At 42.9% G+C, this 24,309-nt stretch overlaps 1 pseudogene across 1 annotated transcript in view; it reads right to left on the bottom strand.

The window, feature by feature from the left end:
* LOC308551015 (high mobility group protein B1 pseudogene) overlaps positions 1 to 4,767 on the bottom strand; it is a 535,482-nt pseudogene extending 530,715 nt beyond the window's left edge. Inside the window, exon 1 of the transcript in view lies at positions 4,216 to 4,767. The product of the transcript in view is annotated as a high mobility group protein B1 pseudogene (transcript). The remainder of the gene's footprint in view (positions 1 to 4,215) is intronic.
* Positions 4,768 to 24,309: the final 19,542 nt, after the last annotated feature.

The raw sequence follows: 24,309 nt of genomic DNA, 5'->3' as shown, positions 1-24,309 counted from the left end.
AAAAAGAACAAGTGTGAGCAACTGGAGAGCAGGCAAGTGGGAGAGGAGAGGAGAGTGGAGTTGAGGATAGGAAGGGAGGGTAGACAAGGGAGGACAAAATAAAAGGGCAAAGCCAGCGGAGGAAACTGTATGGCTTTAAATCTACTAGTGACTTTCAACCGAACTTCGAAAAACATAGATGCCTGGGACCCACCCCCCAGAGATTCTAATGCATTTGGCCTGCTGGGTGGCCTGGGCAGTAGGATGTTGAAAAGCTTTCCAGTGGATTTTGGATGCAAACCATTGAGTAAGCAAAGCAATTTGTCAGGCAGTGAATTGGCTGAGGGGGTGGTACTCAAAGGCTGTTTTGTTAACATTAATAAGATCTTAGACCTCAAAGCCTGGCTTGATAATGCAATGTAAATAAGGTACTGAGATCTTAGCTCCAGAGTCTATCGACAAAAATGGACTAAAATGAGAGGTCATAATCTGGTTTCCTCAGTGCTGTTCATACTAGTTTTAAACTATTGTGTTCAGTTATGGGGCTTTTACTTGAAGAGGAGAGTAGCTATTTTCACAATGACTACCAGTAAATCCCCACAGGGTAATAGAACTCAGCAAACATTCTCTAAGTGTTTCCTTTATGCGGGGTCTGTGCTGCACTGAAAGTAAGAGAGATGGAAAAAGCCCAGTCCTTGTCCTCAAGCTCAGACTGACAGCAACCCAAACACATATACAGCAATGAGCATAATGTGCTGAGTGCTAGAGATAAGTCCCAAGTGCGAGGGAACTGAGGGCAGGCTGTACCTAACTTTACCTCAGGGAGACTAGCGCGGGGCTGAGTGGGCTTCGCAGGAGTGCTGCATGAGCTGGGTCTTAAAGGACGAGTAGGAGGCCCAGCCGGCCGTGGCTCAGCAGTTGAGCATCGACCTAGGATCCAGGCGATCGGGGTTCAGTTCCTGGTCAGGGCACATGCCCAGGTTGCGGGCTCGATCAATGACTCTCTCATCATTGATGTTTCTCTCTCTCTCTCTCCCCCTCCTTTCCTCTCTCTGAAATCAATAAAGATATGTTTTTAAAAAAAAAAAAAAAAAGAGGACGAGTAGGAGTTGCCTGAGGGCATCCTTGAGGCTGGGGGTTAGAGAGAGCATGTGCAAAGGCTCAGGTGTCAGTGCACCTGCAGAAGGGCAAATAGTTTGGCACAGTAGAAGCACAGGGAATAAATTGATGAGGGAGAAGTAGGTGATGAGGCTGGGAAAGTGGGCCCGTGTGCGATGCTGGGTCCAGGCTTCACCCTGCAGGCAGCGCAGGCTCATTGAAGGGAGGAGTGTGCAGAGAACAGCGAGGTTCTACTGGAGGAGAGGGCATCTAATTTAGAGCTTGGAAGATGAGTGAAAATTTACCAAGCAGGGATGTGGGATGGATGGGGGTGGAGAGAGGAGGAGGAGCAGTGTGAGCAAAGGAGTGGAGGCAGAATGAGCCTGATGTGTCAGGTGCAGTGGAGGAACTAACAATCTGGTAGAAATGATCAAAACCATCTGGGGCGCTTTTTGAAATGATCACTGCCTGGGCCCCACTTCCCCTCCTCCTGTAGAGATTTTGATTTATATGGTCCAGGGGTGGGGCCCAGGCCTTAGTAGTTTATTTTTTTTCAATATTTTTAAGAAGGCTCCCAGGTGATCCTAATATACAGCTGGGCTTGGGAGCCATAGTTGTAGAGCAGCTAGTTAGGACATGGGTGGAAAGGTAGGCTAGAGCCAGATAACAGTAGTGATAAGTTGGCTAACGTTTACTGAAAGTTAACTATGTGGCAGACATTTTTATTAATCTATTTAATCCTCACCACCCTGTGAAAATAGGTATTATAGTGGTAGCTCGGTTTTTGAATGTAACCCATTCTGAAAGACCATTCCAGTTCTGAAATGTTCGGAAACCGAGGGATCAACAGCCGACAGCTGGGCCTCAGGATCTTGCCCTCAGCGGCAGCCCTGCGGCATGTTCAACTTCCGAGGCGTGTTCAAAAACCGAAGCATTTACTTCTGGGTTTATCGCGTTCATAAACCAAAATGTTCGTCAATGGAGATGTTTGAAAACCGAGGTACCACTGTATTATCCTTGTGTGGCAGATGAGTAAACAGTAATTTGAACAAAATCCTATATCAAAGTAAGTGGCAGGCAGTCTGGCTTCCAACATATACTAGAAAGACGTGTATTCCAAGCCAAAGAGCTTGGGTTTGTTTCTGTTACCATCTTTATTAATTTAGAGTGTATCTGTCCAGAATTTCTTTATGCATATATAAGCAAATATGAATATGTATTCCCCTGTTTCTTACACAAAAGGTAGCATACTAGATACACTGTTCTGTATCTTGCTTTATTTATTTATTTTTTGTTAATCCTCACTGGAGAATTTTTTTTTTCATTCATTTTTAGAGAGAGTGGAAGGAAGGGAGGGATGGAGGGAGAGAGAGAGAAAGAGAGAAACATGAATGTGAGAGAGACACATCAATTGGTTGCCTCCTGCACGTGCCTCGACCAGGGCTTGGAATTGAACCTGCAACCTAGATCCGTGCCCTTGACTGGGAATTGAACCCAAGACCCTTCCGTGGGAGGGCTGATGCTCTAACCACTGAACATGCCAGCCAGGGCTGTATCTTACTTTATTAACAAAATATCCTGGAAATCAGTACGTAGAAAGCTTCTTCATTGTTTTTTTACAGCTTGTTAGTATTCGTTTGTGTTCATGTAGCATAATTTATTTAATCTTGTGGTGTTTCGAGTTTCTATCAAAATACTGTAATAAATAACCTTGTATATGCAGCAGTTTTTCATATTCCCAGAAAAGGAATTGCTGGGTCAAAGGATATATATGCATTTGAAATTTCAATAGATGTTGCCAAATTATCCTCCATAGGTTCTCGTTCTATTTTGCATCCCTATCTGCAGTGAATGCCAGTATGTAGGCACTTTTTTTGGAAACAAGTTTTATTAATCATTTCAAAGATCAATGAAATTGGAAAACTCTTAGCAGGACTGGTCAAGAGGGGGAAAGTGAGAATTCAAATTACTAACACCAAGAATAAAAATTAGAACATCACTACACATCATACAGATATATAAAGGATAATAGGTAAACACAACAAACAACTTGAATAATTTGATATCTTACCTAAAATAAGCAAGTTCCCTGAAAATGAGATTGGCATCAGAAGAAATAGAAACTCTTAACTGCTCCATATAATTATTAAAGAAATTATATTCAACAACATTCACCCACAAAAAACTTCAGGCCCATATGGCTTCACCAGTGAATACAATGTAACATTTAAGGAAAACTTAATACCAATCCTACATGATAATTTACAGAAAAGAGAATGAGAAATATTTCTCACCTCATTTTATGATGTCAGCTTACTGTGACAAAAAGTTGATTAGCTATATCTTCTCATGTTCATTTGGAGAGTTGTGTTTTTCAAAGAATTGGCCCATTTTAATCTATATTGTGAAATGGATTGACATAAGGTTGTTTAATATTTGCAATGTCCATAAGACCTGTAGGGATGTCCTTTTTATTCCTGATATTTGTTATCGGTATCCTGTCTCTATTCATTATTTATTTTTCTAGGTGTTTATCGATTTTTAAGATAATTTTTTTAATAACCAACTCTTGGTTATAGATATTTTTGTGCATCTGTTTTCTATGTGTTTCTTTTCTGTACTTCCTTTTTCCTCTTTTTGCCTACTACTTTGGACTTTTTTCTAATTAAAAAATTGTATTTACTTAGAAGCATTCAGAATTTCAACAACACACCTAGCTGCAACTTTTTTTTTTTTTTCCAATTACACAGTGGTATTCAGTTCATGGGACAATTATTTCATATAAGCTGCATCAGAGACAACTGAAAACAAAAAACTGCTATCCCCATATATAACTAACTTGTTCTGTGCACCAAGAACCTGCTTTAATTTCCATGCCAATTTCCAACCCCCAAACTGTACCAGACAAGGTTACTGGTGGTTATTAAAAATACCACCAGGACAGGGCTATCGAAAGACACTGTACGGTTTAAAAACAAATCTTACACAGCCTTGCATTTCATTTTTTTTTCTTTAAAAGGAGTGAGTTGTGTACAGGGGGGGTTAAATGCTGTAGACATAAAAAAACTGCGCTAGAACCAACTTATTCATTGTCATCACCTTCTTCTCCATCTTTCTCCTGCTCCTTATCCTCTGCATTTTCCTCCCCTTCCTTCTTTTTCTTGCTTTCTGCAGCCTTGACGCCTCCCTTTTTGCCACACCAGGCTCTCCTTTGGCTCGGTAGGCAGCGATCTCCTTTCCGTATTTCTCCCTCAGCTCAGCAGCCGTCTGGGGCTGCTTGTCCCTGCAGCAGGGCGAGTCCACATCTCTCCCAGCTCCTTGGCAGCGTCACCAATGGACAGGCCAGGATGCTCTCCTTTGATTTTGGGGCCATACTCAGAACAAAACAAGAAAAAGGCCAAAGGAGCCTCTTGGGTGCATGGAGATCCTTGACCTTCTTTATTGTTTCCCCTGTAGGAGGGATATAAGTTTTCATTTCTTTCATAACGGGCCTTGCCCACCTTTGCTGTGTTGTCTTCAGATTTTCCTTTCTCTTCAGCAGACATGCTCTTCCACCTCTCTGAGCACTTCTTAGAAAACTGAATTGACTGAAGCACCTGGGTGCTTCTTTTGTTTTTCTGGGCAAGTTTGCACAAAGAAAGCATATGATGCCATTTTGCCTCTTAGCATCTTAGGATCTCCTTGGCCCATGTTTAATTATTTTTCATCAGGGAGCACAGAGTTACCCAGTGCCCAGCTCGCTCTTGCCCCTGGCACTGTTTCTGTGGAGCTCAGTGTACTGCAATGGCCCTGAGAGTAGGAGCCAGCTACTACTACCCTGGGTTTTATTTGTTCTTCTTTTTCTAGTTCCTTAAGATGAATTGAACTTCAGGCTTTTCTTCTGTTAAGACATGCACTCAAGATTATAAAATTTTCTTTAAGGACTGCTTTAGCTATGCCCCCTAGTTTGTTTGGCTTTGAATCCTCATCTGAGGATATATTTTTTAATTTATTTATTTAGAGAGAGGAAAGGAGAGAGAGAGAGACATTGATGTGAGAGAGAAACATTGATTGATTGCCTCCCATACACTCCCTGACTGGGGATCAAACCTACAACCTAGGTATGTGCCCTGCCCAGGAATTGAACCGACAACCTGTTGGTGTACCAACCAACTGAACCACCCAGTCAGGGCTGTGCCCCCTAGTTTTGATATAGTTTATACTCATTACCATTTGATTTCTACACTGACTCTTTTGTTATTTAGTGATACACTAGTTAATTTTCCAACAGTTCTAGATCTTCTAGTTATCATATTGTTATTTATGATATCATTTATTTCCACTATGATCAGAGGATGAATTTCAATCCTTTGAAATTCATTAGGCTTCCTCTATAGCTATGGATATGGTTAATTTTGGTAAATGTTCTATATGGATTTCAAAAAAGTTTATTCTGTTGTCATTGACTGTGATATCCTGTGTATGTCAATCATTAGTTGTTTATATGTTCTATATCCTTCCAGACTCCTGGAGTGGGAAGAAAGTACTTGGGTGTAAGTTCTTCTTAAATAAACTTCTAACCAATCTATCTATAGTTTTGAGTGCACTCTTACTTCCAGAGGTACCTGGTGCTATTAATTTTGGGGATTCTACTTTCAGTATGTTTTGTGCTGGTCTCAGCCTATCAGTAACCAATGTTGTGGCTGGATTGGCCCTTGTGCTTCTTACTGTGACTGCAAGATGTCCTTCAGCAATAACCATCAGGAAACTTTCACAAGATCTAGGTTTATTACTTACTAGACCTGGAGATGACACAGCACACTTGGAGCCACAGAGGAAGAGGGGGAGGGAGAGGGAGAGGGAGAGGAAGAATCGGCCTGGGGTTCTGTTCTTATTGGGGTCAAGGGTGGGGGCCTAGGGTTTTTCTGGCTCACTCTTTGTTAGTGAATTTAAAACATAAGAGTGGTCTGGCCGGGCATGGCTTAGAGGTTGAGCATCCACCTAGGATCCAGAAGAGCACGGTTCCATTCCCAGTCAGGGCACATGCCCGGGTTGCGGGCTCCATCCCTAGCAGGGGGCATGCAGGAGGCAGCTGATCAATGACTTTCTCATCAATGATGTTTCTATCTCTTTCCCTCTCCTTTCCTCTCTCTGAAATCAATAAAAATATATTTTTAAAAAAAATAAATAAATAAAACGTAAGAGCGAGAATCTAAAATGTGGTAAGAGAAAACAAATGCATAGTCCAAATGGTCAGTTATTGAAATCATTCCATTCAATCAGAAAAAGATTTTTTAAATTGAATATATTGGGGTGACATTGGTTAATAAAATTACACAGGTTTCAGGTGCATAATTCTACAATACATCATCTGTATACTGTATTATGTGTTCACCACCCCAAGACAAGTCTCCTTCCATCACCGTTTATCCCTCCTTTACCTTCTTCTATCTCCCCGCCCCCATGGAATTTTAAAACTTCTAAATGTTTGGGGTTTTATACAAAGTATTGTATTAATTTCTTTTTTAAAAACATATATCTTTATTGATTTCAGAGAGGAAGGAAGAGGGAGAGAGAGAGAGGTAGAAACATCAGTGATGAGAGAGTTATTGATCGGCTGCCTCCTGCACATCCCTGACTGATGACTGAGCCCGCAACTCGGGCATGTGCCCTGACCGGGGATCGAACCACGATCTCCTGGATCCAAGTCGGTGCTCAACCGCTGAGACACGCCCGGCCGGGCTGTATTAATTTCTTGTGGCTGCTGTAGTAAATTACAATAAACTTGTGGCTTAAAGCAATAATTTATTCTCTCTCTCAAAAAATAAAAAAGGAAAAGAAATCAACCAAGATTTCTAAAACAAAGAAGCCTCAATAGGGGAAGCACCTGACTTTTATCTAGTCCAGCGGCTGGCAGTGTGTTTATTGAAAGCAGGTATCTCTTTGAATTGGATGCCTCAGGTGATCACAGCTTAAGTCAGGTACTTGCATTACAAAAGAGAACAAAACCAATGTCAGGGTTTTCACTGCGCAATGTTGTACTGATTTTCACCATCCCAACTGCTAGTATATGATCTAGGTTTCTAAGGTCTGCTTTATTCACTACTGCTCACCCATACGCTTTCCACATACCAAAGTGCATTTCAGGGCTTTCCTCTCCAATTCTTTTTGTCCTTATGGGTTGATGTCTTTTTTTTGTAGGAGTGTTTTAAAAAATTACTTAGGCCGGCCTCTGTGGTTCAGTGGTTGAGCACCAACCTTTGGACCAGGAGGTCACGGTTCGATTCTGGGTCTGTAGGCTCGATCCCCAGTGGAGGGCATGCAGGAGGCGGCCGATCAATAACTCTCTCATCATTGATGTTTCTCTCTCTCTCTCCCTCTCCCTTCCTCTCTCTGAAATCAATAAAGATATATAAATATATATTTAAAAAAAAAAAAAAAGACTTCTGGTTCCAACTTGGATGTGTAAAAACCTGAAGAAAAGGAACTGCCATCCTTACAAGAAAGAAGAAGTTTTATAGGTAGCAAATTAATAATTGTGTGGACACATCAGAGAACTGAGGTCACAGGACAAATAGCCATCCTGAAATCTGGAAAGAACCACATGCCTGCACGGAAACACAGGACCAGAGCATTTGCTCACCTGGGGCAGAAGCCACCAGATGCTATATGAACCGAAAGTGTAACTGGGAAACCCCGGTGGGGCTTGGGCTGCCTGTCACTGTATCCAATTCAACGGAGGCAGGGTTGAATCATATAAGGTGTTTATGGAGAAGGCCGCCAACCAAGAAGACAGGGAGCATCCGAGCGTCCGAAACCTGTCTTCAGGAGTGACCTGCGGGAGAGGGTTATATGGGGCAAACTGAGGCTGGGAATGGAATGCAGCTACGTGTAGTCCTAGAAGTCATTCTTTTCATCTTGGTCTCCTGGCGATATCTCAATAAGGTGATATCTTGACTCATTGTTAGGTCAGCCTGGTCATGCATCTTGGTCTTGATAAGGTGATAATTTAACCCATTGTTTACAGCTGCGCCAGCTCCTTAATTGCTTCAGTCTGGGATTAAGGGGAGTGCAGGGTGCAAAGGCCTAGGAGAAAGAAGCCTAAGGAAAAAAAAACACCTTAAATCCCTGCTTACATAAGTATATGTGTTCTACAATTTTATAAGAAATATAATTATATTTCAGATTCAGGTGCTCAATCTTTGGAAATTATAAGCGCCTCTATAAAAAGGAACATTAAACTAGAAATTTGGACAAGTTGCTAGAGACCAAACACAGGCTGGGGAGAGAGTGTAAAGCTTTTGGGGGCTACAGTATGGGAGGGGGTGCTTACTCTAGGAACTCTACCAGAATGACAGGAAAGATAAGGGAGGATCCAGAGGAAGCTCCCTTGCTGGCTGCATGGCTGGAGGAGAGAGACAGCAGCCACAATGTCAGCACCTTGACTGTCCCCATTATTAGCAGGGGACAGTGTAAGGCTTCTAGGCTGTTTGAGGGACCATGCCCCAGGTGTGAGATCTTAGTTCTTTGAGGATCTGTGTCCTAGGGTGTGGGGGTGTATGCACAGTTTGGGTCCTGTTTTCTACTATGTGAAGACATTGAGTACTTTGGGTCTATGTTTCTGGGGTATGAGCCCTCTGAGGTATTTGGGGGTTGCTGGCCCACAGTATGAGATCCTGAGGTGTTTGGGAGTCTGGGTCACAGGATGTAAAGTCATTGAGATGTTTCTTTGTCCTAGGCTTTGAAAACCTTGGGATGCTTGGGGTCTGAGTTTCACGATGTGAGGTCTCTAGGCTGTATCTCAAGCTGTGGGGCTTCTGATCCCCTTGGGATTCTACTTCTCAACATGTAACATCTCATACTTCCTAGTGTGTGCATGCGCTGAGCTGGTTTATTTATTTATTTTTAAAATATGTTTTTATTGATTTCAGAGAGAGGAAGGGAGAGGGAGAGAAAGAGAGAAATGTCGATAAGAGAGAAACATCCATTGGCTGCCTCCTGCATGCCCCCTACTGGAACTTGAGCCCCAAACCAGGGCATGTGCCCCGGCTGGGAATCGAACTGGCGACCTCTTGGTGCACAGGGATGATGCCCAACTGAGCCACACCTGCTGGGCTGAGCTGGTTTATTTTTGACCATCGTCGCATGTGTTCTCTGAAGTCTTCATGGGTCCATTTCCATGGTTGTGGGGTGTTTGATAGTTTGAGGGTCAGTGTCCCTGACTGTAAACACCTCAGAATTGTTGAGGTTCTCTCCTTGATTTTGAGGCCATGTTGCTGTTCCAAGGCATGTTTAGCTGTGTGCCAGGTTTCTGAGCTGATTTAGCAACTTTGTCCAAAATGTGAGGTCATTGAGATTTTTAGTGTCTTGGCCGGATGTTAAATGCACAAGTAATTTGGGGAAATCTCGAAGGCTGATGTAGGCATTTGATCACATGGTGATAATAGCTGTTTGCAGATTCTGTGTCCCAGGGTGCAAGGTGTCTGACCTGCTTGAGGGCCTTTGTCCAGGTCGTGATTTCTTTAATCTGTATTTTTTAGGGCCTCTACACCATGGTGTGTGTTATCTGAATTACTTGGGTCTTTATTCCATGGAGTGAAATCTCTGAGCTGTTTTGTAGCCTGTGGCCTGTGGCATGTTGTGTGAAGTCTCTGAGCTTCTCAGGGATCTGTGTCCCAGATGTGAGGTCTCTAAACTGTTTGGTGCCCTGTTTTGTAGGTTGTGAATTCTTCAAGCTGATTTGTTGAGACTCTCCCTTAGGGTCAGCTTTTGGTATTCTGAGGGTCTATGTCCCTGAGTATGGAGGATTGGGCATTTTAAGGTTTTCATTCTTGGTTATGTTTCAGGCCTCTGAGCTGATTTAGTACCTACAACCAGAATGTGAAGTCACTCCTCTGTCTGGGTTTCTGTCCAAGATGATCAGGCCCAAGCACTTTGTGAGTCTGTATCCCTAGACGTGCGGCATCTAAGGTTGTTTGGGACATTCCATCACAGAATAAAATGTCTCTGAACTCTTTCCAAGGCTGTGTCTCTGGGTAAGTTCTCTATGGTGCTTTCTTGGAAATGGGCCATGTGGAATGAGAATACCAAGTTTTCTGTCCCAGGATCTGATATTTGCATTCTTTCAGGGTTTCTGTGTCCCAAGGTGTAAGGTCTCAAATCTGTTTGGGATTCTGTGTCCACTGCATGCACTGTGTAGGCTTTGGGGGGGTCTGTACCTACTATTTGTGGTCTATGAGCTCTTTGTGGGTCTGCTTTAGGGTGTGTAGTTTTCAAGGTGTTTGAGATCTGGTGTGTGATACCTCTGAGCTCTTTGAGGGTTTGCATCTGTCTGGTGTGTGAGGTGCCTGAAATGACTGGTCATTCTCTTTCTAGGTTTTGAGGTCTCTGAGATTTGGGCAGGTTTGTGTCAGTGTTTGAGGTCTCAGAACTTTTGGGGGTTATGTTTCTAACAAGTTAGGTGTCTAAATTGTTTGCAGCTATGTTTCAGAGGATGAGGTGTGTGCTACTGGGGATCCGTTTCCCAGGTTGTGAAATCCCTGTACTTTTGGGGGGGTCTTTGTCCCAATGTGTCAGGTCTCTGATTTCAGGGGATTTGTATCCAATCTGTGAGGTACCTGAGTTTGAGGGTTCTGTCCATTGTGGGAGGTTTCTGAGATTTTCATGACTGTGTCAAGATTTGAAATTCAAACGATCTGGGGAGATCTTTCCATGGTGAGTTATCACTGATACACCAAGGTGTTTGTATCCATGGGTGCGAAGTCTCTAAGATGTGTCAGTGTCTGATTTTTAGAGTGTGATGGTTATTATAGTTGGAGTACTAGAGGGAATGAAGTGAAAAATAGGAAGAAGTTGTCTGAGAGTGGGATGCATGAACTTAATAATGTACTTGTTCCAGTTTGGGTGATGGTGTCAAGGTTATTTCTGTGGGAGTGAGTGGCTGAGAAGATCACTGGAGGAGAGGAGGTTAAGGAAGTGAGAGGCCAGGTCTTTGTGTGGAAGTGGAAGGATCATTTAAGTGGAAATGAAATTACCAAGGTTCAAAGGAGAGGTAGTATTGGAGAGAGTGATAGTAATCTAGGAGCTAAAATTCTAGAGCAATGAGGGTTGGCACATTACTTTAATAAATTGGGACTGTCCTAACATGAGCATCAAAACTGAGGGATTTCAGGGAGAATTGTTCAAAAGTGTTCTCTGGCCCGGCCGGTGTGGTTCAGTGGTTGAGCATCGACCTAGGATCCAGGAGATTGTGGTTCAATTCCTGGTCAGGGCACATGCCCGAGTTGGGGACTTGATCCCCAGTCGGGGGCTTGCAGGAGGCAGCCGATCAATGACTCTCTCATTATTGATGTTTCTATCTCTCTCTCCCTCTCCCTTCCTCTCTCTGAAATAAAAATATATATTAAAAAAAGAAAGTATTCTTTGTACACCAAAGTGTTTAATAAGAACTCTCATATTGAAGAAGGAATGATTGTCATTACTTCGCAAACCACTAATGAAATAATGGGTCCAGGCAATGGCTATCTAGGGGCACAAAGTTACAGGAGAGTGAGCAGGCATATGTGCCTCCTGATAGAAGAACTCACAGCACCACCTATGAAGGATTCTTGCCTGAAAATTGAACCACTGGCAGATCAATGTCTAGATCCAACTACCAGTTTATAGAAATCTAGGTGACAAAAGAACATATTGAACAGACCATGGGAAGTAATCAGCCTAATAATCAGACTTCCTTCAGGTCTCTGCTCAAATGTCACCTCCTCAGTGAGGTCTGCCTTGACCATCTCATATAAAATAGCAAGCCCTCCCTATCCCCAACCACCCTTTCCCCCTTTTCTGCTTTGCACTCAATATCATCATCTGAGTTTCTTATTTTTATTACCTGTTGATTATTTGTCTATGTCCTGTGAGAAAGTGGCATCCATGAAGGCAGGATCTTTGTCTGATCTCTGTGTTGCTCTGTCCCCAGCAGCTAGAATATGGCCTGGTACAGAGTTAAGCGATACACAAACATGTGTGGAGTAAGTGTCTGCAAGAATGAATGGATCTGGCAGAGCACCAGAGCAGTAGTCCCAGCCCAGCTCAGCCCTCCTGATAATCCTCCCACCTGCTTTCTGTCGATCAGAAGCAGATAGGTGCCTCATTTCCAAGCTCCACCTCCTTCCAAGGACATTAAGGCAGAAGCAGGGCTCATAGCTCATCTTCAAAGGCTATTGCACATTTTGTCACAAAACATACTTCCTCGATGCTAAATACAATAAATATGACTTCTGCTTCTCTTTTCCCAAAGTGGGGAGAATAAGATACTATCAACATTTTCTAGATGAATTCCCAGTACACAGAGTTATTGAACCACAATAAGTCAGTTGGGGAATTACCTTTTTCTCTACTCTGGAAGAGTTTATGTCAGGCTGATGAACTGAGACGAAGTACTAGAAGCATATTATCTAGAACTACGCTGTCCAATACAGTAGCCACTGGCTACATGTGCCTGTTTACATTTCAACACATTAAAATTAAATAAAGTATCTGACATATGCTACAACATGGACGGATCTTGAGGGCACTATGCTAAGTGAAATAAGCCAGCCACAGAAGAGCAAATACTATATGATTCCACTTACGTGTAGTACCTAGAATAGTCAAATTCATAGGGACAGAAAGTAGAATGGTGACTCCCAGGGGCTGTGGGAGGGGGAAATGGGGACTGATTGTTTAATGAGGACAGAGTTTCCGTTTTGTAAGAGAAAAAGAGTTCTGGAGGTGGATGATGGTTTCACAACAGTGTGAATGTAGTTAATACTGCTGAACTGCACACTTAAAAATGGTTAAGATGGTAAGTTTTAAATTTTGTGTCTTTTACCACAATAAAAATCAAATAAAGCAAAAAATCAATTCCTCAGTTCCACTTACCACATTTTAAGTGCTCAATAGTCATATGTGGTTAGTGGCTACCATATTGCATAGCAGAGATGTAAAACATTTCCATCGCTCAGAATGCTTTACTGGACATTGCTGTTTCAGAGGTACGGCAGAAAGCACTAGGAAAGCAGAAAGAGGTTGAAGAGGTAAAAATGATTGTCTCTGGGGCTGTGATTTGAAGTAGGGAGGGGCAAGCAGCAACCTTGCTTTTCACCAAAAGCCCCTCTGGATTGTGGGACTTATTCCCACGCTCAGGAGCTACTGTGATAAAAATATCTGAAGGTCAAAGGGTCTGAACTTTCAGTTATTAGATGGATATGCTAGGGGATCTAATGTACTGCATGGTGATTATAGTTAACAGTATTGTGCTGGAAACTTGAAAGTTGCTATGGCTCTTTTGTCTCAGCCGTCAACATGCCATCCAGACTGAGGAAAACCCAGGAACTTCAGGGCCATCCATGCAAGCCACTCTGTGGCAGCACTGGGAACACCCGGGAGGCCCAAGGTAATCTGGTGACATGCATTATCACACAGTCAGCTTCGACAAACATCACCCAGTTGGGAAAGTTCATATGATGCAATACCACTTGAAGAGGAACCAAAGCTTTTGCCCAATTGTCAACATTGGTAAATAGTGGAGTCTGGTCAGTGAGCAGACGGGGGTAAATGCTGCCAAAAACAAGACTGGAGCTGCTCCTATCCATGTGGCGCGATTGGGCTGCTACAGAGTCTGGGGAAGGGAAAGCTCCCAAAGCAGCCTGTTGGCCCAAAGGCCAAATTCTTCAGCAGAAGAAAGAGTTGAAAAGAAGATTAAGGGTATTGGGGGCAGGGCAGGTGGGGGGCCCGTGTCCTGGCAGCTTGAAGCCATATGGAGGAAAGTTCATTGAGTGCTCACAGGTGCTTTTCTCTTCTGGTCTGGCCGTAGGGTTTTTGCACCTCTATTTCCCTGCCTGTGCAGCAGAAACCTGCCTAAAGGCTCTAGGAGTTAAGGGTGTAAGGGTCTGGGCTCTTCTGCCAATTCCCCTGAGGAAAAAGGGGTGCAAAAGACTGTTAGGGTCCTTGGCCTGTTGCCTAACTTGAGCCTTTTCATTTATAAGGTGAGAATGCTACTGGTGGTTTTATACATATTCATGTACAGATATGGAAGAGTTGGAAGGCCTGTTTGCCGTGTATTCTCTGAATTTAAGATGAGCGTGAGAATGTGCCCCTAACTGCTCCATGGGGCTCAAAAGGGAAAACTCAGTTTTGATAGGACATGGTCTTTACAGGAGTTTGAAGGGTCATGTTCTTTTTTCTTTTTAAAAAAATTCTTATTGAACGTATTGGGGTGACATTGGCTATTAAAATTATATAGGTTTCACCCTGGCCAGTGTGCTCAGTGGTTAGAGTGTCGGCCTGTGCACCGGAGGGTCGCAGGTTTGACTCCCGGTCAAAGGCATGCACCTGGGTTGCAGGTTCGATCCCCGGCCACATTCGGGGGTGGGGGCGCGTGAGGGAGGCAACCAATCCCTGTGTCTCTCTCATATCCATGTTTCTCTCTCTCTCTCCTTCCCTCCCTCCCTTCCACTCTAAAAATCAATGGAAAAAATATCTTCGGGTGAGGATTAACAAAAAATATATATAGGTTTCAAGTGTACAATTCTATAACACATCATCTGTATATTGTACTGTGAGTTCACCACCCCAAGTCAAGTCTCTTTCCATCACTATTTATCCCCCCTATACCCTCTTCTACTTGCCCCCACCCCCCTTTCCCCCTGGTAATCACCAGACTGTTGTCTCTGTCCATGAGGTTTTTTTCCTTAATCCTTTCATATTTTTCACCCAGCCCCCCAACCCCCCTCCCCTCTGACAATCATCGGTCTGTTCTCTGTATCTAGGAATCTGTTTCTGTTTTTCTTTAAAATTTTGTTCATTAGATTCCACATATAAGTGAAATCATATGGTATTTCTCTTTCTCTGACTGACTTATTTCACTGAGCATAATGCTCTCCAGGTCCATCCATGCTGTCGAAAGAGTAAGAGTTTCTTCTTTTTTATTTTAATATATTTTTATTGGTTTCAGAGAGAAAGGGAGAGGGAGAGAGAGAAACATCAATGATGAGAGTCATTGACCTGCTGCCTCCTGCACGCCCCCTGCTGGAGATCGAGCCCGCAACCTGGGCATGCGCCCTGACCAGGAATCGAACCTCGAACTCCTGGATCCTAGATCGATGCTCAACCAATGAGCCACGCCAGCCAGGCAAGGTTTCCTTTTTTATGGCCACTCATCTACTGCTTGGACACTTGGGCTGCTTCCAAATCTTAGTTACTGTAAATAACGCTGCAATGAACATGGGGGTGCATATCTTCTTTTGAATTAGTGTTCCAAGTTTCTTTGGATATATTCCCAGAAGTGGGATTGCTGGGTTGTAAGGCGGTCCATTTTTAATGTTTTTAACCTTTTTAAAATTGATTTTAGAGAGAGAGAAGAAGGGAGAGAAAAACATTGATTTATTGTTCCACTTAGTTATGCCTTCATTGGTTGCTTCTTGTATGTGCCCTGACCGGGGATCAAACCTGCAACCTTGGTGTATCGGGACAATGCTCAAACCAATTGGGCTACCCAGTCAGGGCCCCATTTTTAATGTTTTGAGGAAACTCCATACTGTTTTCTACAGAGACTGCACCAATCTGCATTCCCACCAACAGTGCACGAGGGTTCCTAAAGGGTCATGTTCTAAAGAAGGGACAGAGTGATAAGATTGAGGCAGTTCTTCAGGACTTACTTCCTGAACCTAAGCTTTTTCCACCTGGCTCCCTCATCTTGGACTTTGGACTAAACCATTCTAGTCATAACCAAAATCTTGAGATCAGGCTCAGCAATCTGAATTTTAAACACAGCAGGGATTTTATATATGGAAGTGGTTTGGATTCTAGAAAGCAGTTGTCAGGATTTACAGGTCCCCGTGTATAGGACTTTTAATGTTCAAAGAAATACATCATGAAATGCTAACAATTTTTCTTCTAGGCTGAAATGTATCTAGTAGAGAAATTTGAGAACTCCTAAAGGCCAGAAACTGGAATCAGGTTTTCTAGGGTTTGTATCTCCTGCAAAACACTATTATGACCAATGCTTGTGTGCAGACAGGCCCCTCAGTGATCTCAGGATAAATTATAATTTGCTACAGTTTTCATAGTCCTTTTAAAGATTAAAAATTTTTTGACCCAAAATAAAAATTGCAGTGGAACCTTGGCCAAAGAAATAGTTAAGATGGTACTAAAACCTACTAAAACTCAGCTGCTATGTTTGGTTTGGTGGAGAGTTCTTTCCTTAGTGCTCTATGGGAATCATACTGGGAAGCATGGTTTCTGTAGGTCAAATCTATCATGACAACCTTTAGTGGATATTCTGGACCATCAAATATAAGGAAGCATGAGGGGAGGCTTAATTGATTTAAATAATGGGAGTTAAGAGGTGTCAGGAAGGCTTTATTCCGTTGTACAAACTAATAACTGGATCGTTTGAACTTGCATCTTCCATGGTGGTGCCAAGGGAGAAAGGTGAAGTGATGGGTTTCCCTTGGTGTTTTCCTGAGGACTTATAACATGGAAGCTAAGGCCATGGATCTAAAACAGGTGGTCTGTGGTTGATAAAGAATTATGAGGCTTAATTTAACATTTCAGCCCTACTAGACACTGAAGGTACAAAAATGTACACAGTGTCTGAGGTTCGGACAGAGTTTGAAATTTAGATCCAAACCTAACAGCTGTGTGACTTAGGCTTAGTCCAATTTTCTTATCTTTAAAACTTAGGTGAAGGCACCTACTTGAAGATCATGTGGATTAAGTAAAATGGAAAGGATTTATTAAACAACAACAAAAGAAAGTTGCTATGAGAGTACAGCTTTAACATTCTTACCATAACAACAACAAAATGGTAATTATGTCAGGTGAAGGATGTGTTAACTAACCTTATTGTGGTAAACATTTCTCACTATCCACGTGTATCAGATCAGCACATTCTACCCCTTAAATTTACACAGTGTTATGTATCAATTGTATCTCAATAAAGCTGAAAAGAATGTCTCAAGGAAAACCTACTTGCCTGTGTCCCCCTGGAGAGCTGGTTTCTTCTTCCACTTCCCTCTCCTTCTCTTCCCCTTCTTTTTTTTCATTGAAGTGAAATTCACATAAAATTAACTATTATAAAGTAAGCAATTCAGTGGCAGTGAGTATATATATGTGTGTGTGTGTGTGTATATATATATATATTTTAAAGATTAAACATATGACCACACTTGAACAGAAATCTTCATTCTTAAAAAGTATGTTTTTATTGATTTCAGAGAGTGGAAGAGAGAGGGGGAGAGAGAGATAGAAACATCAATGATGAGAGTCATTGATCGGCTGCCTCCTGCACGCCCCCGACTGGGGATCGAGCCCGCAACCAGGGCATGTGCCCTGACCGGGAATCAAACCTCCACTTCCTGGATCCTAGGTCAATGTTCAACCGCTGAGCCACGCTGTCCAGGCGGCAATGAGTATATTTACAGTGTTGTGCAACCACCACCTCTGTCTAGTTTTAAAAATGTTTCATCACCCCAAAGGAAACCCTGTACTCATTAAACAGTTGCCTGCATTCCCCACCCCCCAGCCCTTGGCAACTACCAGTCTGTGTTCTGTCTCTATGGATTTACCTATTCCAGAATAATACAATGCAGGACCTCTTTAGTTTGACTTCTTTCACATAGCATAATGTTTTCAAGGTTCATTGTAGCATGCATTAGGTACTTCATACTTTTTTATGACTGAATAATATTTCATTGCATGTATATGCCACGTTTTGTTTATCCATTCATCTGTTGATGGACATACAGTTTGTTTCCACCTTTTGGCTGTTTAAAATAGTGATGCATGTACAGGTATTTGTTGAGTACCAGTTTTCAGTTCTTTGGGGGAATCTACCTAGGAATGGAATTGCTGGATCAGTTGATAGAAACAGCAAGATACCAAATAATTCCTCAGATTTCTTTGCGATATTTTATTTTTTATTGAATTTATTGGGGTGACTCTGGTTAACAAAATTATACAGGTTTCAGGTGCACAATTCTACAACACATCATCTGTACACTGTTCTGTGTGTTCCCCACTCTAAGTCAAGTCTCCTTCCATCACCATTTATTCCCCCTATACCCTCCTCCACCTCCCCCCCCCCCCCAGCAATCACCACACTGTTGTTCATGTCCATGAGTTTTTTCTCTTTCTTTTTCTTTTTTTGATATTTTGAAGATTTTCCATAAAAGCCATGTATTGATTTGGGGGAGGGGGAAGAATTCCATTGTCAAATCCAAGGTCATGAAGATTTACTGGAGCCTCTTCTTGGGGTGGCTCTTGGTATCTTGGAAAAGCTCCACTTTGAGATGAACATTGCTACCTCTCATCTTCACTTTCTGGCCCCATCTCCTTCCCAGCCCCAAACCCCAATAGAAAGAAGTTCACCCCGTTCCCAAGAATCCTTCCCTGTGTGCCCAATTGCCAAGTGACCAAGTCAACCCATGTCTATGAATTTTCCCCCCAAGATTTTGCATTGCCATCATCCATGTTGCTGCTTCTGTCTGCAGAAGAGCAGCAGTGAATTGACCTAGACTTGGTTGAAGGTGTTTGGTACCTACCACCCAGTACTAGAGTGAAATTCAAATGATCTCCAAATCCTCAAGAATTCAGCACATTGATTTTTCAGCAAATTAGCTTTCATCAGTTGGGTTCTAGGTGAGTTGATGGTTTGGTGAATTAACCATTTAATCTATTGTTTGTTTTTTTTTTTTAAATAAAGTGCTATCTTTTGATAATAAAGAAGAAATAAGAATATAGATGCGTATCTGCTTATTTTTGCAAAAAGAAACATACAAAGGATAAACCATAGATAAATGCAATTGTTCACCCCAGGGTGAAGGTGGACATCTGGGAACTCTGAAAGCAGCTAGAATTCACAGGACAGGGCAGAGTACTATGGAGGAAGGAGCTGCACAGAAAGAGAAAGCTCTGGAGATCTACAAAGTGTTCCCTTCAAGTCTTCAACCAGTACTGATTAGCACACATGTATGAGAAAATTGCCTGAGGCCAGGGAAGGCCACTGAAAAGGGTCAGAAAGAACAATCCCCAGAGGCAGGAAGAGTTCATTCCCCAACAACAGCCTAAGTGGGAAAACCTGTTAACACAGGAGGCATTGAATAAGGATCTCAGAAGGGTATTGCATCAATACCAAGTTAGCTCTAGACTATCAGTCAAATTAGCCCTGGACTAAATGTTATTCAGGCCTTCCCTAAAAAAACAAAACTTAAAAGCAAGCCTCAAAAGTATCAAATTGATTAACTGTGTCCCAGAACAAAGCCCCCTACCCCAATTTTTAAAAAAATATTTTTATTGATTTCAGAACAAGGAAGGTAGAGATAGAAACATCAATGAGAGAGAAACATCCTTCAGCTGCCTCTTGCATGCTCCCTACTTGGGATCAAGCCCTTGTGGGTATGTGCCCTGAACTGGAATCAAACCATTGACCTCCTGGTGCATGAGACGACGCTCAACCAACTGGGCCACACTGGCCATGCACCCCAATTTTTTTTTTTAATCCTCATTCGAGGATATTTTTTCCATTGCTTTTCAGAGAGAGTGGAAAGGAGAAAGAGAGAGAGAGAAACATCAATGTGAGAGAGACACATCAATTGGTTGCCTCTCACATGGGGATCAAGTCTGCAACCAAGGTACATGCCCTTGGCCAGAATCGAACCTGGGACCCTTCAGTCCACAGGCTGATGCTCTAACTACTGAGAAAACTGGCTAGGGCCCCAATTTTTTAAGTACAAAAAAATTTCAGCACTCAACAAGGTGAAATTTATAGTGCCTGGCATGCAATAAAATATTATCAGGTATGAAAAGAAGCAGGAGACTATGACCCACATGGAGAAAAATAATCCATAGAAAATGATCCAGCCCAGCCGGGTGTGGCTCAGCGGTTGAGCGTCGACATAGGACCCAGGAGATCGAGGTTCGATTCCCGGTCAGGGCACATGCCCGGGTTGCGGGCTCGATCCCCAGTCGGAGGCATGCAGGAGGCAGCCAGTCAATGACTCTCTCATCATTGATGTTTCTCTCTCTCTCTCTCCCTCTCCCTTCCTCTCTCCGAAATCAATAAAAATATATTTTAAAAAAAGAAGGTGGAGGAAAGCATGAACATGGCTGACATATGGCACCCATGGAAGACCCTACTCTGCATACCCTCCACCCTCGGCTCCTTGCTCCTGAACTCAGAGCTGAGATCTAGTCCTTGTTCAAGAAACTATGGTCGTGACTCACTGAATGGTGGAACTGGCTGGATGGAAATCACTTTCTGGAACTTGCCAGAAATCCACTATCTAGGGTGCCAAAGAAAGCTGTTCATGGGAAGGTGAGTCATCAGAGGCACTCTGCTACAAAACTGTATGTGAGGGAAGGTGTCAGGGGAAGTTGCTGGCCACTGGGTGCTGCTGGCTGCCTTGCACAGCAAGAACTGGGAAAATGGAGAAGCTGTGAGTGCTTTAGAAGCCAGAAGCATACTAAACTGTCTGGTGGGAGATTCCAGGGAGAAGCTGCTGGCCACTGGGTGCTGGTGGTCACCATGCCCTGCAGGAGCCAGGCATTGCAGAACCTGTGATGCTTCAGGACTCTGGTGCTGGAGAAAGCTGCGTATGCTGCAGCAACAAGCTGAGTGGGCCACCAGAAGCCAGAAGCAAAACCATTTTCCTCCTTGCAATGTCTTTCCAGTGCCCTCTACTGGCAAAGCTTCAGTACCAGTTGTCAAAGGAAAAATATTTCAACAGACCAGAGTCATTTTCACAGAACAGGCATAAAGAATGAATTTGAAGTCAAGAGACAAAAATCAATAAGTGGCACAGTCCACCCCTTTGATTACTCAGTTTCCATATGCACCCTTCCACACACATTTGAATTCTTGTACAACAAAACAACTTTACAAGATATATCTAACAAGGTACAGCTATCCTCACAAGAAAGGAAGTTTCACTCTTTCCCCCAAATGAGGAGACACACAATCTCAAGTCATTATATCCATTGCTGTTTATATTAATTATTCCTCAAATTTAGTCACAGTCCCACTAGTATTCTAGTATCTAAAAATGAAATTATTAATTTCCAACAACTGTTTGTATATAAAATTAAAATGGAAAGGAGACAGAAAAAGAAAATGGCTAGCATATACAAATAAATACATAAATATAACAAGCAAGAAGAAAATAAGCAAAGCTACAGTAGTACTCATTTCTATAATTGATCACAAAGCTGTAATTGCCATCTTTGGCTTCCTTCTTCCACTATCCATTCTGTATTTTCCCAGCCTTCTTCCAGAACTTCAGATGCTCTCTTTTACCTGATGGAGTCACCCAAACTTGAATTGCTCGAGAGTCTTAGTCCTCAATCATCCTGCCTGGGTTTGGTTGCTACAGTTCTCCATTAACTTTTCCTATTGGACATGGAAGTGTGGCAGGCAGTTACACAAACCTGAGCAGAACAAAGACGCTAGGCCAGGTACAGAAGGTCATCAGCATGGAAAGCCCCATGTGCCTAGCAACAGAAAATTGTAGGGTGGGACCTCGTCCCCAGGGTGGCCTTTCCTCCCCCAGCATATCCCTGGTCTTGCAGTTTGAACCCCCTGACCTTTCCTCCCTAGAGATAACATCTAGGCCTCAGTTGCATTTCAGCTCCAGGCCCAGAAAAGCAACAAAACCAGTTACAGCTGACCTCAGGACCAGCTGCATTGGGTAATGACCCTCACTTTGGCTCTGACCCAATCAATCAGTGGAGACCACAACCTTGAAAGGACACACCAGGAAAGCTGCTGAATATTATAATGAGATCTTCCCCTGGGACCTCCTCTAAAATCTCCATCCTTAAAACCCTTAGGCTGGAGAACCCAGTGCGCTCTTCCTCTCCTGAGCATGCCCTCACCTTTCCCACTCCCTTCCTCCATCCCCTACCCCCAGGAATGTTACCCTTAGCTTCCTCACTTCCAAGCTCCAAGGGCCCTTCCTTTGCCCCTATAACTTGTTTCCTAAGCCCATTTCTTCTACAAATTACTTCTTCTACCTCTGTGATTAACCAAGTAAATGTTCTCATAGTTTGGGTCTTGGCTCTGAATTCTTTCCTAGCCAGGACCTAAGTACTGAGGTTCCTGAACCCAGGTCCTGTGTGACCCCACCGGCCTAACACCTGGTGTTCCTGGCTGTCTACAAGAGAAGTACTAAGAGGTGCCTGGGATACTCCTCTGGGTTGCATAACTCTCCTTGCCTCCACTATGTAGCAGCAACTGATTTCCCCTTAGTAATGAAGATCAATCACTCTAGCCAGCAAATTAACTCTACTTCCTCTCCTTTTTTTTTTTTTTTTTGCCTGTAGTTTTTCTGGCATAGGAGACTAAAATGTCCAAAATTTTTCACTTTCCAATTCAATGGAACCATTGTTGTGCTCCCTGGTGGAGGCCTCACCCACTGGCAAAGAGGACTTATTAGAATTTAGGGCACAGTGTCCCTAGCTTCATTAGGGCCTTCCCACACAAATACCTCCCAGTTGTCAGAATCCTATTCTTTCCCCATAAATGCTCTGACTTTAACAGTAAACACTGCCAGGCTAGGAGCTTAATTTACCTTGTAATTCAGCCAGGTGCGTGATGAAATTCTGGGTTTGATTTTCAATAATCTCAGCCCTCCAACTACAGGAGCTAGGTTCTCTTTCAGGGCACACCTAGAAGCTTTCAGGTCATTTATGTGGTGCTTGAGCTGGGAATTCCAATCTCTGAGCTCATCTTTTCTTGCACCACTTTGTCCAGAGACATTAGACAGCCAATCTCATTATATTCTTTAGTTTTCCAAAAATATATGAGTGTCATACACACAGTTGCCCAGCTCCTTGCTTCTTATAAGTGGTTGATTATGTATCCAAGAGAGATATTTTGAGCATCTCCACAGTCCATGTCATGGACTATTAGTGCTCTCTTTACTATTAGGAATAGAGTCATTAGTGTCTAAATATAATCAGATTAGAGAGCCAATTCCAGAAACTTCAGAACCAGTTCAGAAAACTCATTCTTAACATTATGTTCCTCTAACCCCACTCCCAGTACCAAAATCTGTATTAGGGTTCTCCAGAGAAACATAACCAAAAGGATATATTTATATATAAAGAGATTTGTTACAAGGAATTGGTTCATGCAGTTATGTAGGGTTAGAGGTCCCAAGATCTGCAGTCAGCAAGCTGGAGACCCAGGAGAGCTGATGGTGTAGTTCCAGCCCAAGTCTGAGTCCAAGTCTGAAGGCAGGAGAAGACTCAAGTCTCATCTCAAAAACAATCCAGCAGAGAATTAATTCTCTGTTGCTTGATCTTTTTGTTCTATTCAGGCCTTCAAGGGATTGGATGAGCCCCTCACCTTGGGAGGCATCTACTTTCCTCAGTCTACCAATGCAAATGTTAATCTCATCCAGAATAGTGTTGAACCAAATATTTGTGCTCCACATGGCTGAGTCAAATTGACACATAAAATTAACCATCACAGGGACTTAGGTTTCTAAACAAGCAGAGCTCAAAGTTGCCAAGATGGGAAGTGAACATTCCCTGAGTGGATTATTAGGTGTAATAGTGAGAAGAGCCACTCCTACTTCTATCCCTTGATTTCAGGATCCATTTATATTTGCTATGGGGGAGAGAGAACCATATATTGGTCTCTGATTCAAAGTATATACTACATTCTATAAAACAAAACCCCATTCTTTCAGGGTGTTGTTTCATAACTAGCATCATAACTGAGTCTCCAAAGCCATTCTACCTTTTAATTAGGCCAGCTGCACCCAGATGATGTGGGGTGTGGTAAGACCAGTTAATTCCTTAGGCATGGACCCATCACTACACCTTCTTTGCTGTGAATTCAGTTTCTGGATCAGATGCAATGCTGTGTAGAAGAGCCCACAGATCGTGGTGCTGGCACAAGCATTATGGGCAGGGATGGGAAAACCATATCCAGAAAATGTGTCTGTTCCTGTGAAGATGAATCTCTGTTCCCCTCCATGATGAAAGAGGTCCGATATAATCAACCTGTTACCAGTGGCTGGCTGGCCAGTCCCAGAGAGAATAGTGCCATATCGAGGACTCAATATTGGTCTCTTCTAATGGCAGATTAGGTACTCTGAATTAGCATGAGCCATGGCATCCTCAGTAAGGGGAAGTTCAAGTTGTTGAGCCCAGGCATAGTTTCTATCCTTGCCACTTTATTCATGGGCTGCTATGGACTGAACTGAGTTCCTCAAA

The sequence above is a fragment of the Miniopterus schreibersii genome (assembly GCF_964146895.1).
Source record: "Miniopterus schreibersii genome assembly, chromosome: X".
NCBI classification, from domain to species: Eukaryota; Metazoa; Chordata; class Mammalia; order Chiroptera; family Miniopteridae; genus Miniopterus; species Miniopterus schreibersii.
The sequence above is the reverse complement of the archived record's forward strand: the minus strand, read 5'-3'. Positions and strand labels throughout refer to the sequence as shown.